This window comes from Apodemus sylvaticus, chromosome 3 (assembly GCF_947179515.1).
Source record: "Apodemus sylvaticus chromosome 3, mApoSyl1.1, whole genome shotgun sequence".
Taxonomy (NCBI): domain Eukaryota; kingdom Metazoa; phylum Chordata; class Mammalia; order Rodentia; family Muridae; genus Apodemus; species Apodemus sylvaticus.
Genome location: NC_067474.1, coordinates 83,376,360 through 83,386,016, shown reverse-complemented (window position 1 = coordinate 83,386,016; position 9,657 = coordinate 83,376,360). Strand labels below are relative to the sequence as shown.

The 9,657-nt window shown below is 37.0% G+C and overlaps 1 pseudogene; it reads right to left on the bottom strand.

Moving 5' to 3' along the window:
* Positions 1-248: 248 nt before the first annotated feature.
* The window catches only part of LOC127680266 (NADH dehydrogenase [ubiquinone] 1 alpha subcomplex subunit 10, mitochondrial-like), a 68,024-nt pseudogene continuing 58,615 nt past the window's right edge, over positions 249-9,657 (bottom strand).

Sequence of the window (9,657 nt, the reverse complement as noted above, 5' to 3'; positions counted from 1 at the left end):
GAGCTGGACTTTCAGCAGACCAGCTTTGTTTTACTTTTTCCCCAGATGCTTCCAAAACAACACTTTTTCAATGGAAGTAGATTCTTTCAACTCTGACTAGGCACAGGGCAGACTCTTTTTGTTAGACTATTTTTTTCTGGCAATTTCTTGATCATTTGCTTTTATCCTGTAGTCTTGTAAAGCTCTGAAGTTCATAGAATTGAGCAGACATCTTCATGGCTGTGACACAGCTAGGCAGAGGGGACCATTCACTTCAGTCAGATCCACTTGTCACCCACTTTGGCATTGTACCCAAAAGCGTACTTGTATACTGGCAGCTCTCTGAAGCTGTTGTGGCTCCATCTACCCTGATGAGCTCCAACAGTGGTTTCTTGGAGGTAGACTGGTTTTCTCAGATAATTCAGAATTTCTGTCTTACCCTGAACCGGCACCTTCAGGTTATGAAAGGTCTGGTTGTTCTGTTTAAGCCAAGGCCCTTTGCTGTAGTTAAGGTTTTCAATGTCTTTTACCATCTTGGTTGAGTCTTCAGCTTCCAAGGAACTGTACATCAAACCTCGAACATCTCACTCATTTTGGGGAGGAAGGTTTTCTTGTAGGCATTCTCAATGTCCTGGAGACAGGCAGAGGTAACATTTGTTTCATGTGAATCTCCTTTCTTCTGGATCTTGCTCTGTATATATGTTACAGGCCCTTCTTCAATAATAGTTGATGGTGTGTGGTAGCAGGTAGGTTCTCTTGGAGAGTGAGCCGCCTAATTTCATTATAATGTTCCACACACTGCTTTTGAATGAAATCCTGGTGGTACATTGCCTACAGGAAGACAAAGTCAGTATAGATGGAGCGCTCCAAGACCACACCTTGTTCTGTGCCCAACAGTTGTTGCAGGGGGTCTGAGTACTGCAGGAGGCAGGTGGTATACAACCAGAACTGAGTACTGCAGACCGTAGCTGTTATTATAGTTGCATTGGGGATCACCATAAAATTTCTCTAAACTATGGCTGCCACTAAATTCTATGTTGAGGTGCCTTCTGTCACCTGTGGTGCTGCTTGAATACTGTATCCCTGCTTCTGGAAAGTTCTTCATGCCTAGTTGCCCTGCAATCTCCCTTGTGAACTTGTTTTTCCCAAAGCATATGTTCCCGTCTACTTTTATCACTCAGCTGTACTCATACAACATTTTGGTTGTCTTATATCACCAAGAATGGAAGCTAAAAGCCATACCTCGGCTTACAATGCACACTGGTGTGAATTAATACCGTGTGCTGGCAAGGCAATGGCCAGACTCCAACATGGGACAAGTTTCATTAACCTTAAGGATATTGTTTCGCCTTCTGCGACGAAAGATAAGAGGGACATGAACAAAAGGGGTCCTATCTTGTCAGAGAGGTGCTAAATAGGCTTTTCAAATATAGGCAATCTATTGTGCTTCAGGAAAGCTTGCCAGTAAGGGTTTTTCCCATGATAATCATGAACAGAAATACAATTATTACAGTTTTCCAAGTATCCAATGATGATTCCTCAAAACTGCTAAGTTCTTCCTATACTTCAGGAATTACTCCCTGTACTTCAGGAACTTTGAAATAGATAGTAATGTTAAATCATATATATATATATATATATATATATATATATATATATATATATATATATATATACACTTTTCTATATATATATATATATATATACACTTTTCTATATTAATATATATTATATATTATATATAATATGTATATATTCCTTTTCCTTTTATATTTAACTTTAATACCTACTGGATAGACATTTTTAAACATACAGACTCTTATTTTGATATTTCCAATTTAATCAAACACTCTAGGATTGATCACTTTTTGTCCAATTGATTGTTTAATTTACATCTCAACTGAAGCGTCCCCTCAATCTTCTCATCCCTCTCACTTCCCCTCCCCATCAACCACTCCTCTCCTCAGAAAAGCTGAGTCCTCCCATGATACTAACTTGCTTTGGCCTAATAAGTTCCAATAAGACTATTTTGAGGCTAGACAAAACAGCCAAGTTAGGGGAAAGGGATCTAAAGGTAGGCAGTGTAGTCAGAGACAACCCCTGCTCCTGCTTTAGGAGTCCCACATGAAGACCCAGCTGCACAACGGTTACACATGGACCTTGGTCCATCCCATGCATGGTCTCTGGTTGACAGTTCCTTTTCCTCCTCCAAAGGATTCCTCAATATTAATTTCTTCTCTTGTATCTTCTACTAATAAGATTTTTCTCTTCCATTTCTTGTATTCTGGTGATGTTACTTGCAATTGCAGTTTCTGTTCTCTTACCTTGTTTTTCTTTCTCCAGGATTCCCTCAGTTTATGCTAGCTTTATTACTTTTATTTTCATTTTCAGGTCTTGAGCAGTTTCATTCATTTCTTTCATCTGTTTTCTTGTATTTTCCTGTATTTTTTAAGGGTCTTTTTATTTCCTCTTTAAATGTGCATATTACTTTCTAAGACTGGATTTACGGTCATTTTCTTGTGCTTCAGCTGCTTTAGGACATCCAGAGCTTCATGTAGTAGGATAGCTGGGCTCTGGTGGTACCATATTTTCTATTACTGATTGTAATCTCATGTGGCCTTTAGATATTTCATTGTCACTGCTGCCTACGGACCTCTGAGAATGCAGGTAGAGTTTGGGAAAATGAGCATAGGGTACAAGGTGCAGCTTACTGATCTTGGGAATATCCCAGGGAGACTCAGAAAATAAAGGATTAAGGGTGAGCTATTTCATCTGGCTGTCCTTGGAGCTAGTAGGGCTGCAGTAATACAGAAAGAGTTTGGGGTCAGAAAATGGAGTGCAAGGGACAAGGCACATCTTACAGTTGCTGGTTGTGCCCTAAGAGGAACTGGTTAAAGAAGTTTTTCTTACCTGCCTCTTTTCCTATTCACATAACTGGACCCATGATGCATTTCAATTCCACGATCACATCAATATGACCCACTCTCAGAATCCTTCATTGGCTCTTTTCAAAGAATTTATTAATTGAAATTCACAGCATCATATTCACTTGACCTGTCTCTCAGTTTAGATTTCTATAAAATAAGGTATTATGTAAACTCAGAAATCTATTTTATAAAGTTATGCTGTGCAAACAGGACCATCTTGAGTTCTAACTTGTGGTGGAAGGGGTGGGTAATCTTTCATAAGGATATTAATCTTAGTCATGAGGTTCGTTTCTTTAAAGATTTATTTATTTATTTTATGTATGAGTACATTGTTGCTGTCTTCAGACACACCAGAAGAGAATATCTGATCCCATTACAGACAGTTGTGAGCCACCATGTGGCTTCTGGAAACTAAACTCAGGACTTCTTGAAGAATAAGCAGTCAGTGCTCTTAACCACGGAAACACCTCTCCATTCATGAGCTTCTTAGGGAACCTGTGTTCTATTAGCCACCATGGCTACCTCTTGGTGCCCACTGGACTTTTGTTTTATTGGAGTTCACATGGAGTTCTTTTCTGAAGCACAAGCTTCCACCCAACTGTGGCCCTGGGACAGTGGAAAATTGTAGACATGAGATAAACTTAGCTGAAATGTCCTCTGGACAAGCCAGGCCATAAAGCCAGGGAAATACAAAAGGGAGAACTCAAGTAAAAAGGTAAAAGATATTGTTTTTAGGGAAATGTGGAAAGAACTTAAATGAATAAGTCAATGTTAGTCAAGCTCTGTTTGTCTCTCGTAGCTAGCTAAGCAATATACAAGCTGAAATGGGAAAATAATTGTTCATTCTTAATTGAAACCAGAGTTTTTGAGCCTCTGACTACCATTATGTCCCTTTCCAGGTCTCTGTAGTATTCATGGCTCTGTTACCATGACAGGAATTAGAATTTTACACATGAACAGGTGAGAGTCATATCCAGGAGAGAGCACCACAGGTCATTGTTTAATTAGCTTCCTCCTGTGATATCTTGAAACTCATTATTTAAAAGAGAAACAATTCAATCTACTTTTATATTTTTCAATAAGGTTTTAGTATGTGGTAAGTTTCCTAATTATAATTTTGGGGAAAACTAACTCTGAAAAGTAGGTTTTTAAGTAGTAGGCAATGAGTCAAATATGATTGCAAATTACAGTCATTACAATGATTTGAGCTGGCAGGACACAAAGCAAGGCATTAAAAGATACTATTGTCACTCCAAAGAAGCAAGTTTAACTTATCTCAATGAAAGCTCATTGTCTTGAGTATTCCAAGCTTCTAGGCTAATATCCACTTATCAGTGAGTGTTCTTTTGTGATTGGGTAACCTCACTCAGGATGATAATCTTCAGTTCCATCCATTTGTCTAAGAATTCCATGAATTTATTGTTTTTAATGGCTGAATAGTACTCTAGTGTGTGTGTGTGTGTGTGTGTGTGTGTGTGTGTGTGTATGTGTGTGTGTGTGTGTGTGTATCACATTTTCTGTATCCATTCCTCATAGATATTAGCCTAGAAGCTTGGAATACCCAAGACACAATTCACATATCAAATGATGCCCAAAGAAGGAGGAAAACAAAGTGTGGATACTCTAGTCCTTTTTAGAAGGAGGAACAAAATACCCACAGAAGGAGATACAGAGACAAAGTGTGGAGCAGAGTCTGAAGGAAAGACCATCCAGATACTACCCCACCTAGTACCCCACCTAGGAATCCATCCCATACACAATTACAAAACCCAGACACTATTGTGGATGCCCAGAAGTGCTTGCTGACAGGAGTCAGATATAGCTGTCACCTGGGAGGTTCTGCTAGTGCATGACAAATACAGAGGGGGAAACTCTCAGGCAGCCATTGAATTGAGCACAGGGTTCCCAATGGAGGATCTAGAGAAAGGACCAAAGGAGCTGAAGGGGTTTGCAGCGCCATAGGAGGAACATTATGAGTCACCTAGTACTCCCAGAGCTCTCAAGGACAAAGCCATCAGTCAAAGAGTACACTATGGCCCCAGACACATCAGCAGCAGAAGATAATCTTGTTGGACACCAAATGGGGGAGAGGCCCTTAGTCCTGGAAAGACTAGATACTGCAGTGTAGAAGACTACCAGAACAGGGAAGCAGGGTAGGTTGGTTGGGGAAGGAGAGATGGCTTATGGGAGTTTTGGGGGAGAGGGAACCAGGAAAGGGAACAACACAACATTTGAAGTGTAAATAAAGAATATACCTAATTAAAAAAAAAGAAAGAAAGCTCATTGTCACAGACTCTGAGAAGTAACATATTTTTTCCAAGGCTACATTTATATGGTTTCTTCAATTCCGAACATTTTCATTCACTCTCCCACTATCTTATAGGCAATATAAAAAAAGACACATGTGTAATTTTAAAGCTTTTAGTAAAACATAACAAATAAAATAGATGAAATCAAATACAATAAAACTTTTAACACAATACTTCTTAAATATTATCATTTCAAAACATAATCAATGTAAAACGTTTGAGATTTTCTTTCATATTCAAATTTCATTGTATCCATTTTTCAGGCTTGTTTAGATTCATGTGCATCACAACCTCTCATGGTTAGAGATTTTGCATGGAGGTCTTAGGATGTTCCTGTTCCTCTGCTTGATCCTCTTGTTCAGCATCCATTTTGTCTTGTGATAGAGAAAATACATTTTCAAATCCATGATGCAGCCAATTGATGAAAAATAATAATTAAAAATACAGGATGGTCATTTAACCTTATAGTTCAGGTAAATAATACAATTTTTATTCAATTGCATTCCAGATTATAATATGAAGATACCAACTGTTGGGATCTAGGATTTGTGGTACACTGACCACTCTGACACAGATTACAGATACAATGAAAATTTATTGAAGACTTGATTCAGGTTGATCAATCAGGATAAAAAAAAGGAATTAAGAGCCAAACTATCATACCTGTCTGTTTTTAAGGCAGGCTTATGATAGGAGGATCCAGTTTCAAATGTTCAGAAGGCAGGAAGGAAGTAGTATTACATTTTGGCATACTAGACCAAGTATTATCACCTGACTTTTAAGCTGATTGGTCCTAATTGAGTTAAGAGTGGTGGTACATTGGGGATTTCTATAATATCGAGATAACAGAGCATGAGTAATACAACCATAGCTTTTTGACCTATTAGGAGCATTCTTCAGTGTCAGCTAGAGTGATAACTCTTGACAAGTGGATGAACTTGATTATGAACAACATGGACAATACCTACAAAGTGGCTACGGTTATGTCAGATCACATCACCTAGAACACTGTAGGACACACCAATAATACACTGAACATAGTCATGTTTGCAGACACTTGACATTGAGTTCTTTGGGAGTCCCATTTATTAACTCTAGGCAACATTCCTAGATAAATTTCAACCTTCTTTCATTTAGATCTTAGCTCGAAGGCTTTCTGCCCAACTTATTAGTTTCCACCAACTTTCTCTTATTATTTAAAAATGTTATAAAATATCTCTCCATGTGCTTTCCTTATGCATTAGACTATGGTATTAGATTTTATACATTCTGGTTACAAGACGGTCTAAATACCAGTTTGTCTTCAAAAAGTAGAACATTTGCTTATTTCCTACTTACTCCTTAATGTCAAGAAATATGCTTGATGTGTAAAGCATTCTTAATAAGTGACTGTTCAATTACAAAGGTAAGAAGATAATGCAAATAGCAAACAAAATACATATATTAAAGAAGTAATAGGAAAATCTTGTGTGTGTTTATGTGTGTGCCAGATATTAGAATAGAGTAAAACACAATACAAATTAGAATGCTAATTTCACATCATACCTCCTATGTTCTTAATTTTCTAAAATGGGCTTTATAATACATCCATGATATTCTTAGAAAGATTTATAAAATGGTTAGAAAAATATTTATATAGGAGTAACAGTAGCACAGTGAGTAAAAGTACTGGTTATATTTGAAATCATAACTATTTTGAGATTAGTCATTCCTTGGCCTCAAGTCTAAACTCATAAAAACTAAGTTTCTTATGTGCATAAACTTCATTGAAAAGCAAACCTGATGAGGTCATGAGTCTATGCAGATTTGTTATCTTTAATATTAGTGTTATTTATTAGTTTCACTGCAGAATAGTATCCCACCAACTGGATTGTGAATTTTGCTCTACTTCAGTAAAAAACAAAAATAAAAACAAAAACAACAACAAAACACTAAAACACTAAATGTACAAAAACACCTAGACTCGAGATTTTGATGATGTCTGTAAATTCCATAGCAATCTCAAAACTGTCAAATAAAAACTTTAAAGAGCCCACACTAAGAATATCAGGTCTCATTGCCATGAAATAGTTAGGTTCTTCAGTGCTGCAGGATAGTTGATCACACTGTGAACCAAGAGACTGTTATTTACTAGAAAAGCCTCTTTCTTGATGTCTATGATTCAGTACTGGCACACATCTTTAATGTGAGACATTTCTGTTTGTTGTAAATAGAATTTTAGAATAGTCAATCATAGGTCAAGAGACCAAGCAAGCAACCAGTTTACAGGGACTAAACATATAAAAAAATCATAGAAAGTAGAAGTAAATAGAAGGAGGGATAGAGAGACAAACAGGAAGTAGAAGAGAGGGATATTTCATTTGAAGGGTTTTTGAGACAGAGTGATAAAAGAAAATGTTTCTTCTTGGGGGTTCATTGACTAAGGAGCAATGTCAGCTCTGTGCTTTCTCTGCCTCTCAGAACTGAAAAGCTTTCAACTCAGCATCTTTATTTGTAAAAATCAAAAAATTAACGTTTTTCATAAAAAAACAACCCAGAGCATACAAATCTGTATTTTTCTTTGAAAAATAGCTTAACATAACTATTTTTGAAAAGGTTTAATTTTGTGAAGAACTTTTTTGTATAGTGCCATAATTTTCCCAATTTCTTGAAAAAGGACCAAAGTAATGTCAATTAGGGAAGTTTGAATAGCCCATTTATCAACACAAGGTCTTCTGAATGAGAGAATCAATGTTCAGAAATTATTATCTCCTCAATTTCCATAATTTTTCTATTCTATGAGAAAATCTTAAAAGGAGAGAATTTGAGCCAGTTCTTATCTTCCCACACATGAAATGATGAATCTTCGGGTTAGATAAAATGTCCTCAGTTTGTATTTGTGAGGTCAAAACTAATCAATGTTAAAAGAAACACAAAAGCAAAGAAAAGAGTTGCCATGAACTGGTTATTTTTATGCTGAAGGTGCATCTGTTCAAGTGTACAATTTTATACTAATTCTGGATGCTTTTGTTCACAGATGTTTTTAATACAGTTTAAAATCTGTGTTCTTTATCCAGTTGTAAAATACCTGTGAGTTTCTAATTTTCTCTAATGTGTTTAAAAGAATATCACTTCCTCTGTGTGTCACAAATCTAAACCTAGCACAACAGAATAAAAGTTATATTGAACATATCCCTATGAACTCACAACTATGAAGATCTCTTATAAAGTCCCCAAAACCATGTCAACTGCTTTCTTTTAACACTATACACAATTTTCATGAAGCCTGTGAAATAAGCATCATTTTTTATTTGAAAATGTTCCTCCTATTAATGTCATATTTTGCCTAATTCTGTTCACAATTGTTTAGAAGCAACATTGGGATTTGTGTGTGTTTATGTGCATGTATGTACATGAGGGTAATAAGTAGTTGTGCCAGAGTGGTTGTACCAATTTGCAACCCCACCAGCAGTGGAGGAGTGTTCCTCTTTCTCCACATCCTCACCAACACATGCTGTCTCCTGAATTTTTAATCATAGCCATTCTGACTGGTGTAAGGTGAAATCTCAGGGTTGTTTTGATTTGCATTTCCCTAATGACTAATGAAGTTGAGCATTTTTTATGATGTTTCTCCGCCATCCGAAGTTCTTCAGGTGAGAATTCTTTGTTTGACTCTGTACCCCATTTTTAATAGGGTTGTTTGGTTTTCTGGAGTCTAACTTCTTGAGTTCTTTATATATATATTGGATATTAGTCCTCTATCTGATGTAGGATTGGTAAAGATCTTTTCCCAATTTGTTGGTTGCCGATTTGTCCTTTTGATGGTGTCCTTTGCCTTACAGAAACTTTGTAATTTTATGAGGTCCCATTTGTCAATTCTTGATCTTAGAGCATACGCTATTGGTGTTCTGTTCAGAAACTTTCTCCTTGTACTGATGTCCTCAAGGGTCTTCCCCAGTTTCTTTTCTATTAGCTTTAGAGTGTCTGGCTTTATGTGGAGGTCCTTGATCCATTTGGATTTGAGCTTAGTACAAGGAGACAAGGATGGATCAATTGGTACAACCACTCTGGAAATCAGTCTGGCGGTTCCTCCAAAAACTGGGCACCTCACTTCCAGAAGATCCTGCTATACCACTCCTGGGCATAGACCCAAAAGATTCCCCAGCATGTAATATGGATACATGTTCCACTATGTTCATAGCAGCCCTATTTATAATTGCCAGAAGTTGGAAAGAACCCAGGTATCCCTCACAGAAGAGTGGATGCAAAAAATGTGGTATATATATACAATGGAGTACTATTCAGCCATTAGAAACAATGAATTCATGAAATTCTTAGGCAAATGGATGGAGCTGGAGAACATCATACTAAGTGAGGTAACCCAGACTCAAAAGGTGAATCATGGTATGCACTCACTAATAAGTGGATATTAACCTAGAAAACTGGAATACCCAAAACATAAT